Source organism: Equus asinus, chromosome 22 (assembly GCF_041296235.1).
Source record: "Equus asinus isolate D_3611 breed Donkey chromosome 22, EquAss-T2T_v2, whole genome shotgun sequence".
NCBI classification, from domain to species: Eukaryota; Metazoa; Chordata; class Mammalia; order Perissodactyla; family Equidae; genus Equus; species Equus asinus.
This window is the reverse complement of record NC_091811.1, coordinates 32,441,601-32,461,483: the sequence shown is the minus strand read 5'-3', so window position 1 is coordinate 32,461,483 and position 19,883 is coordinate 32,441,601. Positions and strand designations below refer to the sequence as shown.

The 19,883-nt window shown below is 36.2% G+C and overlaps 1 long non-coding RNA gene across 1 annotated transcript; it reads left to right on the top strand.

Moving 5' to 3' along the window:
- The first annotated feature begins 440 nt into the window (after positions 1-440).
- On the top strand, positions 441-13,478 carry LOC139041606 (uncharacterized). The gene is made up of 3 exons (XR_011497070.1): positions 441-687; positions 1,789-1,843; positions 13,231-13,478. It is a non-coding gene; the product is annotated as an uncharacterized lncRNA (long non-coding RNA).
- The last annotated feature ends 6,405 nt before the right edge of the window (positions 13,479-19,883 follow it).

Below are 19,883 nucleotides of genomic sequence, written 5' to 3'. Positions count from 1 at the left end.
AGGGAAAAAGGCAGAACTCTGATAGAAATGTGGGTTACTCTATCCTATCCTCAGACCATATGAGGAAAACATTTAACTTGTTTTCACCAACTATCATTAAGTAAGAAAATCTAGATATTACGGAGTCCTGCTGTTCTACTTTGTTTCAATTTAAGCATTCAAAAACAGATATTAAGAATCCAAGGGCTTTAATTACTCAAGAATTCCTCAACCTAAAAGGAGGGTAATTACAACTCACAGACTATATTTTTGCTTGAAAACTTCTTATTTTGGATATACAGTCAGATTCTTGGTGACAGGAAGAACTAAAGATTTAGGATGATTGAATTGAATCTCGTGAATTTCATTGTGAATGATCAGGAGATCATAGGATGAAATTGAGGATATATCTAATTATGCTTAACATTTATAATTCTAAACCATATTATCTAGTTTCTGGGATTTGGAAAATAAGAAAAAACAACCCCTTTGTTATTTCTTTTATATAGATAGAGTGAAAATTATTTCTTTCGTCTACAAGAGTCATGTTTTCCAGGCATGAATTCAAAAATCAGCCTCAGTGTTTGGAAACTTTTTCATGATGATGAAATCAAAAGTTAGACTACAAAGCGATCAAGAGTTTCTTGGTCTCAAGATAGACTTCCATCAAGAAGATCCCAGTCTTTGTGTGTGGAGGAAGAGAGGACGGTAAGAATGGAGTATGAGTGTTCGTTCGGTGGTCCACCATCATCAACTTCCCACCAGGTGGATTACTGATCTCTTGGGAAATGGTTTTCTACTGAGGGTTTAACATTGGCCTTTGCTCTCATTGCTTGGGCACTCAGCCGTGGTGGAAGCCAAATTATTGATTCCCTGCTTAATCTACATACTTGCCACCAAAACCACTTTATATAGAAGCCCGTTGGGAAAGTAGTGGGGTACTGAGAAAAGAGATGAACTGATATCCATTCAACATACTGTTTTGTCTAGACCTCTTACAAAGGTTGAGACTGAGATAGGGCATTTAATGCCTTGAGAGGTCAAGAGAGGTTATCAATGCTTTCCATGATGACTATGTGGCAATTTGTTCTCACTGAAATAGACATTTATTCTGGATTGGCCTTTCCTGTCCTCAGTGCTTCTGTCAGCACCACTATTTATGAACTTACAGAATGACTTATTTACCCTATTGGTATCACATACAACATGCAACATCCTTGTGACCAAGGGACACATTTCACAGCAAAAGAAGTGTAGAAAGGAGTTTATGCCTATGGAATTAGTGAGTATTACTCCTTACCATATCATGTGGAACAGTCATTCTCAATGGGAGTGATCTTGCCTCCACAAGAAGGGAAAGTTCTGAGAGACAAAAATCATCTTAGATATTATAATCATTAGGGGAAAAAAAATCTCAAAAGTTTCCTTGGAGATAAACAAATACACGGACATAGAGAACAGATTAGTGGTTACTAGAGGGGAAGAGGGTTGAGAGGTGGACATAAGGGGTAAAGGGGCACATATATATGGTGACTGACAAATAATAATGTACAATGGAAATTTCATAATGTTATCGATTATTATGACATCAATGTAAAAAAAATTTTCCTTGGGGTCAGGGGTGGGAGGATAATGAAAAAGGTAAGAGAAACGATGATCTGGAAGCAATTGTCTTACAGAAAGTTAGCAGGGCCTAAAAGAGATTCAACTTCAGGACCATCTGAGAAGACGATGTCTTAGGAGGTAGTGGTACCATCTTACAAGATGTGGTATATGTTTTGGACAGTGACCACTTTCTCCCATATTTAGATATTTGGATCTGGGGATCAAGGGATGGAAGCAGAAGAGGCTCCCAGAAATCGTGGTATGTTGTGCTTTTATTATTGTTTAATTCAAAGTATTTTCTAATCACCTTGTGATTCTTCTTTAACCCATGTGTTTTTAGAAGTTTATGTTTTAATTTCCAAATATGTTGGGAATTATTAGTATCTTTTTATCTCTTTCTAATTTAATTCTGTCATGATCAGAAAATATACTACATATGATTTTGATTTTTTGAAATTTATTGAGACTTGTTTTATGGCCCAGCTTCCGTGAGTACTTCAAAAGGATGTACATTCTACAGGTATTGGCAGGAGTGTACTAAAAGTGTTTATTAGGTCAGGTATATCCTCACTGATGTTTTATCTATTTGCTGTTTATATTACAGGAGAAGAAGTGTTAATGTCTCCAAGCATGATATGCCCGTTTCTCCTTTAGTTCTATAAATTTTAGCTTTATGTATTTTGCAATTCTGTTATCAACTACAGGTACTGAGGAGTCTGACTCCTGGCCAGACAACTATGTGTAGTCCTTCATGCCCAACCATATGCAATTACAAGGCTTTGCCTGGCAAGCCTCATGGGGTGAAGCTGTCCCACACGCACCAGATTTGTACAAAGCCCATGCATTGTTTTTCTGGAGTGAATAGGACCCCCTGGGACAGCCATTCTTATACACATGCCTGCATTCCTAGCCCAACACATCCATTTAAAGACCTACTTATCAGGGGTTTAGGCTGAGGCACTTTCTTCACTTTGACTCAGTACCTTTCCACTCTCAGCCCTTGCCTCCCTCTTTCCTCCTGGACCAGGGGTCCAAAAGAGGGAGTAGCCTTTTGTTTAGGACTCCTTGGCAGTGAGATGATTCTTCCATCTGTACTGCATCCACCTGACTCTTGTTCAGTGCCAATTCCATGAGGAAAAATGAAACCCTTAGGAACTGATGCCTGTTTCTGCCTCTTGTTTGTGATGTCACAGTAAATAAATAAAGGCTTGTTACTTTCAATTTGGCTCATTGTCCTAATTTACCACCTCAACACCTGAATGCCTGAAATACACATTTAAGACTGTTATATTTTCTTCATGAACTGACCCTTCGTTGTGAACATTTATAACAATATAAATGTTATAATATGAATAAATATCAAGGTAAATATACAAAATTTCTTTCTTCTGGTAATACTCCTTGTTTTTAAGTCCACTTTTTCTGACATTAATAAAGCCTCTTATGAGATTTCTTATGATTAATATTTTTATGGTATATCTTTATCCGTTTACTTTCACTTTATTATTGTATTTATTTTTTAAAATGCATCTCTTGTAAACAACATATAGTTGGGTCTTGTTTAGTTTTGTATCTATTTTGACAATCTCTACCCTTTAATTGGAATGTTTAACCCCTTTATATTTAACACAATTGTGGATATGACTGGGTTTAAGTCTGTTATCTTACTATTTGTTTTCTATTGGTTCACTCTGTTCCTTTTCCTTTCATGTTGCTTTCATTTAGATTAATCATCTATTTTCTTAGTATCTCATTTTATCTCATTTACTGGCTTTTAATCTATGCTTTTATTTTAGTTGTTGCTCTAGGGATTATAATATGAATCTTTAATCACAGTATAGCTTGAATTAATATTACACCACTTCGCATATAATAAAAGAAAGTTACAATAGGATGTCACTTTACTTTGCCCCTCCGGTCCTTTTTCCTATTGTCATATGTTATGGACTGAATGTTTATATCCCCCCCAAAATTTATGTGTTAAAACTCTACCCCTTGTGTGATGGTATTAGGAGGTGAGGCTTTTGAGAGATTATTAGGATTAGATGATCTGATGAGAGTGGAGCCCTCATGAATGGGATTAGTGCTCCTATGAGAGTTACCAGAGAGCTATCTTCCTCTCTCTGCTCTCTACCATGTGAGGATACAAGAAGTCAGAAGTCTGAAACCTGGAAGAGCGTCCTCACCAGAACTCGACCATGCTGGCACCCTGATTTCAGACTCTTAGCCTATAGATATATATGAAATAAATTTCTGTTGTTTGTAAGCTACCCAGTCTTTGTTATAGGTGCCCAAACCGACATGAAGGCATCATGTATATTACTACCATATATTTTATAAATCCCCAAATATAATATTGTTGTTTTTGCTTTAATTAAAGGCAGATATCTTTCAGAGAAATTAGGATATTGAAAAATATTTTTGCATATTTACCCCTATGTACTAATTTCACGCTTTATAATCCTTCCTGTAGAACTGGTATCATTTCTCAACAGGCTGATGAAATTCCTGTAGCTTTTCTCATAGTGCTAGCAGTAAATTCTCTCATATTTTGTTTTTTTGGAAATGTCTGTAGCTCATTTCATTTTTAAAGTACTTTTTTTCCCGTTATTTTATTGAGGTGATAATGGTTTATAACTGTGTAGTTTGAGGTGTACGTTATTATTTATCACTTTCTGTATAGACTGTATCGTGCTCACCACCCATAGTCTAATTTTTATCTGTCACCATGTATATATATGCCCCTTTACCACCTTTGCTCAACCCCAACCCTTTTCCCCTCTGGTAACCACTAATCTGTTCTCTTTATCCATGTGTTGTTTATCTTCCACATGTGAGTGAAATCATGTGGTGTTTGTCTTTCTCTGTCTGGCTTATTTTGCTTAACATAATACCCTCAAGGTCCATCCATGTTGTTGTGAATGAGATGATATTGTCTTTTTTATGGCTGAGTAGTAGTCCATCATATATATGTACCACATCTACTTTATCCATTCATCAGTTGATGGGCACTTCGGTTACTTCGACATCTTGGTTATTGTGAAAAATACTGCAGTGAACATAGGGGTGCATAAATCTCTTTGAATTGTTGATTTCAAGTTCTTTGAGTAAATATCCAGTGGTGAGATAGCTGGATTGTATGGTATTTCTGTTTTTAATTTTTTGAGAAATCTACGTACTGTTTCCATAGTGGCTGCACCAGTTTACATTCCCACCAGCAGTGTATGAGGATTCCCATTTCTCCACATCTTCTCCAACATTTATTTTTTGTCTCCTTAATTATACCCATTCTGACAGGTGTGAGGTGATATCTCATTGATTTCTCATTTTGATTTGCATTTCGCTAATAATTAGTGATGCTGAACATCTTTTCATGTGCCTGTTGGCCATCTGTATATCTTTTTGGAAAAGTGTTCTTATCCTCTGTCCACTTTTTGATCAGGTTGTTTGTTTTTTTGTTGTTGAGTTGTATGAGTTCTTCATATATTTTGGAAATTAACCTTTTGTCAGATATATTATTTGCAAATATTTTCTCCCAGTTGGTGGGTTGTCTTTTCATTTTCCTTATGGTTCCCTTTGCCTTGCAGAAGCATTTTAGTCTGATGTAGTCCCATTTGTTTATTTTTTCTTTTGTTTCCTATGGCTAAGTAGACATGGTATTCAAATAGATTCTGCTAAGACCAACGTGACAGAGTTAGTGATGTTCATATATTTTCTTCTAGGAGTTTTATGTCTTCAGGTCTTACATTCAAGTCTTTAACGTATTTCAAGTTAATTTTTGTGTGTAGTGCAAGATAATGATCTACTTTCATTCTTTTGCATGTGGCTGTCCAGTTTTCCCAACACTGTTTATCAAAGAGACTTTCCTGTCTCCATTGTATGTTCTTGGCTCTCATCAAAAATTAGCTGTGCATAGATGTGTGTGTTTATCTTGGGGCTCTCCAATCTGTTGCACTGATCTCTGTGTCTGCTTTTTGTACTAGTGCTATGCTGTTTTGATTACTGTAGCTTTGTAGTATATTTTGAAGTCAGGGATTGTGAGGCCTTCAGCTTTGTTCTTTTTCTCAGGATTGCTTTAGCTATTCTGGGTCTTTTGTTCCATATAAACTTAAGTATTTTTTGTTCTATTTCCATGAAGAATGTCCTTGAGATCCTGATTGGGATTTCACTGAATCTCTAGATTGCTCTAGGTAATATGGACATTTTAACTATGTTTATTCTTGTAGTACATGAGCATGGAATATCTTTCTACTTCTTTATGTCATCTTTGATTTCTTTCAATAATGTCTTAAAGTTTTCAGTGGTTAGGACTTTCACCTCCTTGGTTAAATTTATTCCTAGATATTTTATTCTTTTTGATGGACTTGTATTCTTAAGTTCTCTTTCTGCTAGTTTGTTATTAGTGTACAGAAATGCAACTGATTTTTATAAGTTGATTTTGTACCCTGCAACTTTGCTGTCATTGTTGATTATTTCTACTAGTTTTATGGTGGATTCTTTAGGGTTTCCTATATTATAGGAATCATGTTGTCTTCAAACAGTGAGAGTTTCACTTCTTTCTTTCCATTTGGATAGTTTTTATTTCTTTTTCTTGCCTAATTGCTCTGGCCAAAGCCTCCAGTACTATGTTGAATAGAAGTGGTGCTAGGGGGCTCCCTTGTCTTGTTCCTGTTCTCAGAGGGATGGCTTTCAGTTTTTCACTATTGCATATGATGTTGGCTCTGGATTTGTCATATATGGCCTTCAGTATGTTGAGATAATTTCTTTCCTCATAACTTTTCCAGAGTTTTTATCATAAATGGTTGTTGGAGCTTGTCAAATGCTTTCTCTGCATCTATTGAGATGATCATGTGATTTTTATTCCTCATTTTGTTAATGTGGTATATCACATTGATTGATTTGCAGATGTTGAACCATCCGTCCATTCCTGTATAAATCCCACTTGATCATGGTGTATTATCCTTTTAATGTATTGCTGTATCTGGTTTGCCAATATTTTGTTGAGGATTTTTGCATATATGTTCATCAGCAATATTGGCCTATAATTTTCCTTCTTTGTGCTGTCCTTATCTGGTTTAGGGATCAGGGTGATGTTGGTCTCATAGAGTGAGTTAGGAAGCATTCTGTTTTCTTCAATGTTTTGGAATAATTTGAGAAATATAGGTATTCAATCTTCTTTGAATGTTTGATAGAATTCTCCAGAGAAGGCATCTCGTCCTGGACTTTCGTTTTTGTGGATATTTTGGTTACTGTTTCAATCTCTTTACTTGTAATTGGTCTATTCAGGTTCTCTGTTTCTTCTCTATTCAGTTTTGGGAAGTTGTCTGAGTCTAAGAATTTTTCCATTTCTTCTAGGTTGTCCTATTTGTTGGTATATTGTTTTTCATAGTGTTCTCTTATATTCCTTTGTATTTCTGTGGTATCCATTGTAATTTCTCCTCTTTCAGTTCTAATTTATTTATTTGAGCCTTCTCCCTTTTTTTCTTAGTGAGTCTGGCTAAGGGTGTGTCAATTCTGTTTATCTTCTCAAAGACTCAGCTCTTAGTTTCATTGTTCTTTTCTACTGGTTTTTTTTAATCTCTATTTCCTTTATTTCTGCTCTAATTTTTATTATTTCCCTCCTTCTATTGACTTTGGGGGTTTTTGTTCTTTGTCTAGTTCTGTTTGGTGTAGTTTAACACTACTTATTTGAGATTTTTCTTGTTTGTTGAGGTGGACCTGTATTGCTATGAATTTCCCTCTTAGCACTGCTTTTGCTGCATCTCATAAAGGTTGATATGATGCATTTTCATTCTCATTTCTCTCCAGGTATTTTTTGATATCTCCTTTGATTTCTTCATTGATCCAATGGTTGTTCAGTAGCATGTTGTTTAGTCTGCACGTATTTGTCACTTTTCCAGCTTTTTTCTTTTAGTTCATTTATAGTTTCTTACCATTTTGGTTAGAAAAGATGCTTGATATGATTTCAATATTCTTAACTTTTTTGTGGCTTGCCTTGTTTCCCAGTATATGGTGTATCTTTGAGAATGTTCCAAGTGCACTTGAGAAGAATGTGTTTTCTGCTGTTTGGGAATGGAATGTTCTATATATCTATTAAGGCCATCTGGTCAAGTTTTTCATTTAAGTCCACTGTTTCCTTGTTGCCTTTCTGTCTGGATGATCTATCTATTGATGTAAGTGGGACGTTGAGGTCCCCTACTATTATTGTGTTGCTGTTAATTTCTCCATTTAGGTATGTTAATACTTGCTTTATATACTTTAGTGCTCCCATGTTAGATGCATATATATTTTCATAAGGGACATGTCCTCTTGATGGAGTGTCCATTTTATCATTATATACTGCCCTTTTTAGTCTCTCACTGCCTTTCTTATCTTGAAGTCTGCTTTGTCTGATATAAGAATGGCAAGACCTGCTTTCTTTTGCTTGCCATTTGCTTGGAGTATTGTCTTCCATCCCTTCACTCTAAGCCTCTGTTTGTCTTTAGAACTGAGATGTGTTTCCTGGAGGCAACATCCTGTTAGGTCTTGTTTTTTAATATAGACAGCCAGTCTATGTCTTTTGATTGGGAAATTCAATCAATTTACATTTAGAGTGATTATTGATATATGATGGTTTAATGCTGCCATTTTATCTCGTGTCTTCCGGTTGTTCTATATTTCTCTTCCTTCTCTTCCCTTGTGTTTCTGATTGCTGCTTCAGTTCAGTGGTTTCTGTGATGGTTTTCTCAGTTTTTTCTTTATTTATGGTTTGTGTCTATACTGTGATTTTCTGTTTAGTGGTTGCCATGAGGTTTGTATAAAAGATCTTGTAGGTGAGAGAGTCCATTTTCTGAAAGCCTCTTATCTCCATTAGCCCAAGCAAGATCCATCTCTTTCCTCTTTCCCTTCCAAGTTATTGTTGGCACAAATCATTTTGTTTCCTGTTGTCAGTTTGTGACTAAAGTGAAGTGTTTATAGTTATTTTTGATGCTTTCCTTCCCTCTGTCTTTTATGTTATAATTAAGTGTTTGCTAATTTGTTCTGATAGAGAGCTGCAATTTTCTGATTTTTTCTATTTATCTCCTTGCTCAAGGTTTTGTAATACTTTGCCTTTTTGTTTCAGGTATGAAGTCATCCTTGATCATTTCTTGTATGGCAGGTCTAGTGGTGATGAACTCCCTCAGCTTTTGTTCATATGGGAAAGCTTTTATTTCTCCATCATATCTGAAGGATAATTTCACTAGATAGAGTATTCTTGGCTGAAAATTTTTGCCTTTCAGTATTTTAAATATATTATTCCAATCTCTCCTAGCCTGTAAGGTTTCTGCTGAGAAATATGCTGAATGTCACATAGGTGTTCCTTTGTAGATTGTTCTCTTCTGCTTGCTGCCCTTAATAGTTTTTCTTTGTTATTTACTTTTGTCAGTTTTACTATTATATGCCTTGAAGAAGGTCTTTTAGTGTTGATGTAGTTAGGAGTTCTATTGACTTCATGAATTTGTACATCCAGTTCTTTCCCCAGGTTTAGGAAGTTCTCAGCTATTTTTTCTTTGAACAAGCTTTCTGTTCCTTTCTCCCTCTTGAATACCTATAATCCTTCTGTTGCATTTCCTAGTTGTGTCAGATATTACTCAAAGAAATTCTTTTTTACGTCTTAGCTCTCTCTCCTCCTCCACCTGAAGCATTTCTCTATTTATGTCCTCTAAATTACTAGATCTGTCCTCTATAATGTCAGCTCTATTTCTTAAGTTTCCTAGATTGTTTTTTACCTCATTCACTGTGTTCTTCATCTCCAGAATTTCTCTTGGTCTTCTTTTTAGAGTTTCAATCTCTTTGTTGAAGTATTCCTTCTGCTCATTAATTTTATTCCTGAATTCATTGAACTGTCTTTCTGAGTTTTCTTGTAACTCATTGAGTTTCTTTATGACAACTATTTTGAACTTTGTCATTTAGACTGTAAATTTCTGTGACTTAAGGATTGGGTCCTGGAGACTGGTCATTTTCCTTCTGCTCTGAAGTCTTACTGTAGTTTCTAATGGCGTTTGATGAACTGATCCTTTGCTGAGGCATTTGTACTAGTATCAGATTGCAGATTCCACCTGCCACCTCTGGGGGTGCAGGAGCTGTGTTTTTTAAACCCGCTGTCTGCTGGAAGTTGTGCCAATAGGGCTTGCTGCATTTTCCTACTGGTTGCAGCTGTTTGGTGGGTCACTCATACACAGGCAGGTGCTCTGGTGAGGAACTGCTGTCTTGGTCAGGGACCAGCCACGCTGGTGCACTAGGTGGGAGGGGAAGGGTGTTTTCTGTCCTGCATGCAGGCCTGCTCTGTGCTCATGGGTGGTTTGCCTGGGCTGCTGTGCTTGGTGGGGGTGCCCATGCTGTGGCTGAGCTGTACCACTTGGTGTGGAACATTCCTGTGGGCTGGGCTGCAACTCTGAAAGTGAAAGCATTCGTGGACAGGCCTGCCTGCCCCCACCTCCTCTTACAGTCACACACTGGCTACTGTGTGATGATCTGTGACCTAGATAACTGCTGTTGGGGATAGGGAGGTAATCCACTCACCTCCTTCCACTGCTTCCTGGGAATCCAGTACCCTTGACTTCAGACATATGGCTGTGAGGATCTCTCAGATGTCCTACTGTGCTTTGCATGGAATCCTCTGTTGGTTAATGAATGTCTGTTTCATTGCAACTTAGAGCAGTTAGACACTTTACACTTAGCTAGCACTTAGTGCTACACTTACACTTAGTTAGCACCTTACACTTAGAGTGTAAAGGAACAATTCACTGTGCCATGATGCTGATGTCACTCTCTAAAGTATGTTTTACTGGATGTAGAATTCTAACTTGACAGTTTTTGCTGTCAGCATTTTAAATATGACATTCCATTGTCTTCTGGTTTGCCTTGTATTTGATGAGGATTTTACTAAAATCATTATCATTGTAGTATATGCAGTCTGCATCTTTTTCACTCTCTAACTTCTTTTAGGTTCTTTTTCTTTATCTTTGGCTTTCAGCACTTTGACAGAGGTTTCGCCTTTGGATTTAGCAGTAGCAGAGTACCCAGTTCTAGGTATCACCAAAATGTGCAAAACTATGTGTTCTTGTGTTTTTCAGATTCAGTTTAACTAAACTTTTCATATCAAAATGCTTCTTGTTGGTGGTTTAGTAGGGAGGGAGATGTCAAGATGTTGGGCCAAATAGATTATTGTTTGGCCTGAAGATTGTTACATTGTTACACCTGAGAATTTTTCCAGTCCCCTCTGTTCCAATTGCCAATAGCTTGACTGGCTTAGTATTAGTATTATTATGATAGGCAAGCTACCCAAGATCTGTGTGGAAGATGAACCTTAAACTTGAATTAAAATAGAATTGGGTTGCTAATCACTTTGTAACAACTCCATTTAGGGATAGTTTAGGTAACATACAATTTAGCCATTGTAAATGTAGTTTGATGATTTTTTAGTAAAATTTATAGCTGCGAAACCTTTACCAGAGCTCAGTTTTATAACACTTCTATCACCCCAAAAAGTTTCCTAGTTCCAGTTTATAGTCCACCTCTGTTCTCAGCCCTAACCCCAGACAACAGTGGCTCTTCTTTTACTCTCTCTAGTTTTGCTTTTTCTGGAAACTGTATAAATCACATAATACAATATGCAGTCATCCATGTCTGGCTTCTTTCACTTAACAAAATGTTTTTGAGGCTTGTCTATGTTGTTGGATGTATCAATAGTGTGTTCCTGTTTATTGCTGAATAGTGTTCTATCATATGCATTTAACACATTTTGCTTATTAGTTCAACAGTTGGTGTACATTTGGATTGATTTAAGTGCTGGGCTATTTTGAATGATACTGCTGTAAACGTTTGTGTGCAGACTGATTGTTCACATGGTAAGATTTTCCTTTTCAGAAATGGCTGAACTGTTTTGCAAAGAAGCTATACCATTTTACATCACTCAACGTAAATATATGATCGTTTCTTCACATTCTCAAAAACACTAGGCATTGTTGGTCTTTTAAAAAATATCCACCTTTGGGGCTGGCCCCGTGGCTGAGTGGTTAAGTTCACGCACTCCACTACAGGCGGCCCAGTGTTTCATTGGTTCGAATCCTGGGCGCGGACATGGCACTGCTCATCAAACCACGCTGAGGCAGCGTCCCACATACCACAACTAGAAAGACCCACAACAAAGAATATACAACTATGTACTGGGGGGCTTTGGGGAGAAAAAGGAAAAAAAAATGAAAAATAAAATCTTTAAAAAAAATCCACCTTAGAGAATGTGTAATGATATCTCTTTGGAATTTTAATTTTCATTTCCCTAATGACTAGTGATAGTGAGTATGTTTTTGGTGCTTATTAACCATTTATATATCTCCTTTGGTGAAAAGTCTATTAAAATCTTTTGCACATTTGTGGGGGGAGGTCCTCTTATTATTGAGTTCTTAGATTTTAAGAAATATATTTTGTATACATGTCTGTTTTCAGATATAATATTTGCAAATATTTTTGCCTTGTCTATAAGCTTTCTTAATGGTATCTCATGAAAACCAAAAGTTTTTAATTTTGATGAAATTCATTTTATGTTTTTTAGTAAAGATAGTGCTTTTGTTGTCATCTGCAAGTAAAGGTGCATGTATTTCTTTCTTTTAAATAAGTATGCTTTTAATTTCTTATTGTCTTACCGAACTGGCTAGAACCAAAAGCACAATGTTGAACAAAAATGCTGAGAGTGGACATCTTTGCCTTGTCTCTGCTCCTAAGTCAAAACATTTTATCTTTCAGGATTGCTGTGATGCTATCTGTAGTTTTTTTGTATGTGCCCTTTATCAGAATGAGAAATTGATTTCTCTTCCTAGTTTGTTGAGAGTTATTATCATGAATGACTATTTGTTACCTACAAATGCATTTTTGTGTATCTATTGAGATAATCATCTTTATTTTATTTGTTCTATTAATGTGATATATTAAATTAATTGATTTTAAGATATTAAACCAACCTGTGTTACCGTGATAAAATCCACTTTCTCATGTTGTTTGAGGGTTTTAGGAATTTCAGGATTTGGTTTGTTAATATTTTAGTAAGGATTTAGTAAGGAGTCTGTGCTCATGAGGGGTATCTGTCTGTATGCTTTTTTTGTGATATCTTTGTCTGGCTTTGATATTAGGGTAAAACTGACTTCATAAAATAAATTGGGAAGTGTTTCCTCTTCTTCTTTCTGAAAGAGACTGTCTGGGATTTGTATTATTTCTTCACTAAATTGTTGATAGAATTCATTAGTAAAATCATTTGGGCCTTGGTCTTCCTTTGTGAAAAGAATTTTAATTACTCATTCAAATTTCTTCCCTTAATATAAGTCTATTCAAAATTTCCTCAGGCCTGTTTTGTTGATTTGTGCAACTCATCTAATTTATTGGCATAAAATTGTTAATAATTTTCTGTTACTATCATTTTAATTTATCTAAGGTCTGCAGTGATGTCTCCACTTTTATTTCTCAACATATAGTTTATGTCTTCTCTTTTTCTCCAAAGTCAGTCTGGCTAAAGTTTAGCAGTTGTTTTTCTCCTTGCAAAATCAACTTTTGGCTTCATAAATTTTTTTTTTATTTCATTTCATTGGTTTCTGCTCTGAGCTAAACTATTGCCTTCCTTCTACTTTCTTTCAGTTTGCTGCATTCCTGGAGACATAAAGATAAAGTGCTATTGAAGTTTAAGCAATGATTACTTCTCACTCATGAATCAGGAAATTCTTTGAGGAGAAGGTGGAATTCGGGCTGCACCTTCAAAAGGAAGAGTAAATTGTAATTGTGTGTAACTGTAAGAATGATAAGAGGGGATGGGGAAAGACAGTCCAGAAGAGGGAATAATATAAGTAAACTCAGACAAGTACAGAATATATAGGAAATAATGGATAGTTTACTTTGTGAAATAGAGACAAATATATCAGCAATAACAATTAATTTAAATGTGCTAAAGGCTCCAGTTAAAAGACAAATGTCCCAGGGCTGACCCAGTGGCGTAGTGGTTAAGCTCATGCACTCTGCTTCAGCAGCCCAGGGTTTGCAGTTTCGGATCTGGGCACGGACCTACACACCATTCATCAAGTCATGCTGTGGCAGTGTCCCACGTGCAAAATATAGGAAGACTGGCACAGATGTTGATGTTACCTCAGGGACAATCTTATTCAAGTAAAAAAAAAAAAGAAGAAGATTGGCAACAGTTGTTCACTTAGGGCCAATCTTCCTCACCAAACAAAAAAGACAAATTTCCCACCTTTGTGATGAACTTGTCAAACTGGAGTTTTATTTTTAGCCTAATTTTATTTCATGTATTTTGAAGCTATGCTATTAGGTACAGTTTTAGAACTGTTATATCTTCCTGGTGATAGAATAAATTGGATTTATTCCAGAATACAAGGGGGCTTCAATTTATAAAATACATTGACATAATTGATCACGTTAACTAGATTAAAGGAGAGATGTCATGATTATATCAGCAAATTAAGAAAAATCATGAGGAAAACACGATCATTTCTGATTTTTTCAATTTCTTGTCAGAGTAAGAATAGGAGACAATTTTCTTAGCTTTATAATGATATCCACCCAAAAAAGGGATAGCAAAAGTCATTCTTAGTGGTGAAACATTAGAAACATGCCTTTAAAGACAAAGAGCAAGAGCAGGGTGTCATATTATTCAGCATTGTCCTTGGGGATCTAGACAGGGTAATAAGAAAATAAAAATAAGAGAATTTGAAAGGAAAAAACAAAACTATTTTTTTTAATGATGGGAAACCCAAAAGTATCAAATTCACCTAACAAAATTTGACAAATTTGTAAAATTAATGCACATATTTAGCAAGATTGCCACATGTAAGATCAACATATGAAAGTCAATTTCATTTTATATCACTAGTAACAAACGGCTAGAAAATGGAATTTGAAAAATGAAACTATTTACAAAGCAACAAAAATAATGAAATGTCAATCTGCAATAAACACAACGAAAGAGGCACACATCTTTTATGGAGTAATTACAAAATGTATGAAAAGACAGTAAAGAAGATCTACATTAATTGAGAGAGGCACTATATTCATGAACAGAAAGATTCAATGTCTTAACGATGTCATTTCTCCTAACATTGAGCTAGACCTATAGGGTTTGTTGTGTAACCTAACTTGTAGGTTATAAGGAAAAAGGAAGAGTCAAGAATAGCCAAGACACGCCAAGTTACTATAGTTTTCAGTGAGCTTTTCCTTTAAATTAAGATACATGGGCATGAAATGCATTGAAAATTAGACTACTGTGTGGGTTATGTGAAGCTGTTGGATACCAATTCCAAGTGACTTTCAGCCAGTCCACCATTAACTCAACCATTATCCATTCAATTGTTTTGCCATTTGCATACAATGACATTTTTGGAGAAGATTTCATTCTTAGATTTCATGTTGTGGCTTAAAAATTAAATATATGAAGATAATTGCCAGTCATCAGTAATTATGCATATTATCATAGTGAAATGCTGATTTTTATCACTTGTTCTCACTATCTTTATCTCTTTAACATTGTCAATATGACTTTTTTTCTGTGAGGAAGATTGGCCTTGAGCTAACATCTGTTGTCAATCTTCCTCTTTTTTGCTGGAGGAAGATTGTCCCTGAGCTAACATCTGGGCCGATCTTCCTCTATTTTATGTGGGAAGCGTGGTTTGATGAGAGGTGCTAGATCTGCGCCCAGGATCTGAACCTGTGAGCCCTGGGCCGCCAAAGCGGAGCATGAGAACTTAACTACTAGGCAACTGGGATGGCCCCTGTCAATATGATTTTGAGGAATATTTCTACCTTACTGTTTTACCAGGATTTTCAATTCATCATTATTACCATTTCCAGTTTTTCCTCCAATGAATCATGTATCATTGCAAGTAAATAGCTTCTATTGCAAATTATCAGGAAAGTGTCAACAAATTAACATCTTATTGACAGTCTTGTACGCTTTATGAATAGATCACATCAGTCTCTCATTACTTTGAAGTTTCTGTTGTCTATTCGGAGGGACAGTGGCAAATTTTCTTGTCTCTGGTTGCATTGCTGGGTACAGGATGGTCTTTTTGCATGAATCTCAGTAATACATATAATACAGCTCTATTGATTTTTGGGTATCTTCCCTTCTTAGGTCTTATAGAAAACTTAGTTGTTTTGCAGCATAATCTGGAAATGTGATCATTCTTCCAAAAAATAATCTATTTACACTAATCAATTTACATCCCACTGCATAATTTTTCTGCCTTTTTACATACACAATAGCTTTATATTTTAATGCCAAATTATGGTTCTTTCTGTATGTATAGATATGTATAGATATGTAACTGTCAGTGTATCTTTATATATATCTTTTTAAGGATATGAAATGGCAGTTAAATTTGATAAAAATGGTGCAAACAATGCCCATAACTCAACTGATGTGAGGTTGAGAAGTGCCATGACCTGGTTTGCACGTGTAGGCAATGACAGCTGTCGTGAGTCGTGCACGGCTAAGAGCGATAGTGAGAGGCAGCACCTGTAAGATGTGATTTGATTGTAGAAATGTTAAAATGTGGAAAGGTGAATCTTAGAGTCAGTGAAATACTTTATCCTCTGGTACTGGGGTGAAAGAAAAGGCGTTTTGGAAGGAGACTGAAGCACAGGTCAGTGTGGCAGTCATGGAGAATTAATGGGTTCTAATATTCTAAAATAGGGCCTTCCCCTCAGACAAATAAATCAGAGCGGTAAGAAAAGGATCTTGAATTAAAGGAGTGAGTCAGAGATCATGCTGTTGAAAACTTGTCCAAATTCTTCTTAATCTGGGCTGCTTTAGACAGCTGTTTTTGCACACTAGGGGGCTCTAACACACAACGTGTCAAATGAAAATATTGATAGCCTGTTTTTTTTTAACGTTGTGCCCTTGACAAATATTTACCAAGCATGACTTGTGAGACACTCTACTGAACTTCGAGAAGAATATAAAAATTACTATGTTCTGTACTCAGCGTATAGGAGATTTACAATTTGGTAAGGGACATAAAGCACATATAAAAATTAAAATAAAGGAAGGCATGAGACAAGCATTGGAAAACTAGAACAAAGAATTATAAAAATTCAAAAGAGGAGGAAATCCTTGCCTAGATCAGTTCACATTTCTTTGACTTGGAAAAGAATTTAACCATCTCCCTACTGAAGTGGCCAGGCCCTGTTTTTCAGGGGATCCCCTGACTGGGGTTTGTGGGAGGGGTAAGCGTGGAGGCAGCCACCTCTTGCAAGTGCCCTCAAGGGCCAGCTGAGGTAGTGCTGGGTCATAGGCTTATTCCACACCCTGTGCACCGGGGCTTTTCTCCTTCTGCTTGCCTCTCCCTCCTTTGCTTTTCTTCACAGACTTCTCTTCTTTCTTTGTCTTCTTTCTTGAGGCATTCCAGACCATCATGACCTGGCAGTGGCTCTAACGTACAGTCTTAACCTTGTGAATGGCATTCTGGACTGAAGAAGTTGCCCACCACAGATCCAAGGTAAATTCTGGAACATCCTTTTTCCCCAAGAAATTATTGCGGCCATCCCTACCCCTTACTAATATTAGTGTGTGCATTTTCCTATGTTGCCAAAATTGCAATAGGATGGTCATAGCCCTCTGAAATGGGGAGGCAAATTGGCAGAACAGGAGCAGAAATAGGGCTGTAGAAATATTGACCTCTTTCCTTTACTATCACACAAGCGTATTTTTGCCCACTTCCTACCCAAGCTATATCCTGATCTTACTTTCTCAGCTGCTAGACCACCCAAAGTTACAGTCTTTGGGACGCTTTGAAGTCTTGACCAAGAATCTAAGAGGTCTACTCAGTTCTAGGAGCCCAAGGCAAAAAATATTCTGCTTTCTCATTTTGGCTTTCCTTCTTAATTGAGAAACAGCAGTTTGAAAATTCACATTATTTATTTAAAATTTTGAATTTAAAAGAATCATCAAACTTAAAAAGTTGTAAGAATTGTACTCTCATATAACCTTTACTAAGAACCAGCAATCACTGTTTTGCCATATTTGCTTTATTTATCTCTCTAATCATTGCTATTTTTATTATTGCTGAAACATTTGAGAGTAAGTTGCAAACACCATAATTCTTTACTCCCAAATACTTTAATGTATATCTCCTAACAACTAGGACATTTTTCTACATAACCATAGTATAAAAATAATTTCAGAAATTTAATGTTAATGTAATAGTATTATCTAATATCAGTTCCTATTTAAATTTTATCAAGTGACCCATTAATGTCCTTTATAGCTATTTTTTTCCTATTCCAAGATTCAATCTAGGATCACATGTTGCATTTAATTGCCGTATCTCTTTAGTCTCCTTTAATCTGAAACTATTTCTCTGTCTTTCTTCATCATTAACAGTGAAATTTTGGGGCATTCAAGTCAACTGAATGTCTCTGAATTTGGGTTTGTCTGATACCTCCATGTGATTAGATTCAGTTAATGCATTTTTTGGCAGGAATGTTACATATTCTGAGAATATTACATCAAGAGGCATAAGGTTCTCCTCCTTAGGGATTGAACCATTTTTTTATTTCCCAAGCAACATAAAAGTACCCATTTCCTCACAGCCTCACTAGCAAGGTGTCCTGTCAAGTTTTTAAATTTACTGCCAACGTGATAGGCGAAGACAGTATTTTAACATAGTTTTTAACAGAATAACTTTTATCAAATTAGAATTCAAAAGCAATAACAAGAATCCATTTTAAGTGCACAGTGTGATGAATTTTGTGAGATATAGATTATGTCCATCACTCTAAAAAGTCTCTCTTTCCTCTTTTCAGTAAATCCCCCCAAATCCTGGCCCCAGGCGACACTCATCTGCTTTCTGACACTCTGGATTAGGTTTGTGTCTTCTGGAATTTCACATAAATGGAATCATACAGTCTGTACACATTTGTGTCTGGAAGGCAGAGGACACTGGTGGTATCCTTATGGTAGATTAGGCAAAGGAAGTGAGATTTTTATTTTTAATATAATCCTATTTTTATGCACAGGTTCGATGGCCCGAATTTACATAGCTTATAAACAAAACTTAATTCCTCTAATTTTAAATAAAATATATTCTCCATTCTTAATTTTTTTGTTGGTCTTCTTACTTTTCCAATCTACTAAGCCTTCAAAGAATGGCAGAATTACAGTATCTGTAGGAATTTCAAGAGGTCATTTTTATGAGTTCTAACGTTACTATCAAATAACTTTTTGTAAACCTTCTATGACAAGGATTCTGTGTCTTCCAAAGAAATTATTCCTTATTTGAGGGAAATCTTCTTTCTCCCATGGGAAACTGTATTGGGATCAGTGGTCAGTTCTTAAGAAGAAATGAACTCTGAGTAGAAGGCCTAATTCTACCTTTCCAAATAAATGCTTTCGAACAAGTGTTGTAAGGTTTATGTGGTGGAAGGAGGGAAGAAATGGTTCTCATTTACTAAATTGCCCTTTCTCTCTGGGTTCTTGGTTTGTTGGAGAGCACATTGTACCAATGATTTTATCAAACAGTTGATCCCATACCTTCTTAACGTATCCCTGTCATAAGTGTTTCTTCCAAGGCTCATAAGAAAAAAAACCTTTGCATTCTTTGATACTTTGTTTTAGCCCTGACTTCAGTGGGTGTTAGCGACCTTTGAGAGTCTGTGTGTCTGAGCTTGATGTACAAACTGAGCTGACGTAATAAAGCGAGAGCTATTTGATTGAAACCTTTTAATCACTCCTCCCAAATCAGTCCCTACACTATTTCATATTCACAGCTAAGCTCCTTGGTAGCTATGAATCAATATGTATGTAAGAGTCAAAAGAAGAAAAGCAATTAATCTTCAGTACTAAAAAGAAACACCCACATCCAGGTATAAAGTAGTTTCCAAAACTGAACCTCATCTGCATAAAGTATTTTTCTGAATCAACAGCTAAATGAGGAAATAAAGCCCTGAGTTAAAGTCGGGAATGCTTTGGTCAGTTAGCCTTTGATGTGGCACGTTTTTCGAATGACAGGAAATGACACACTGAAAGGACATGGGGGAGGACGTGGCAGTGGCAGGCAGTGAGGGTGGAGAAAATAAGGGCATATTTAGTCAGAGAGCACAGACATAAAATATAAATAACATTAGCGAGAAGGATGCCAAAGTAATTACGTGATATTTCTAATAGTTTTACTTTATTAATTTAAAAACTACTAATCAAATTTCTAATTAAAAAGACTTCTGAGGGGGGCTGGCCCAGTGGCACAGCGGTTAAGTACCCACGTTCCACTTCTCGGCAGCCCAGG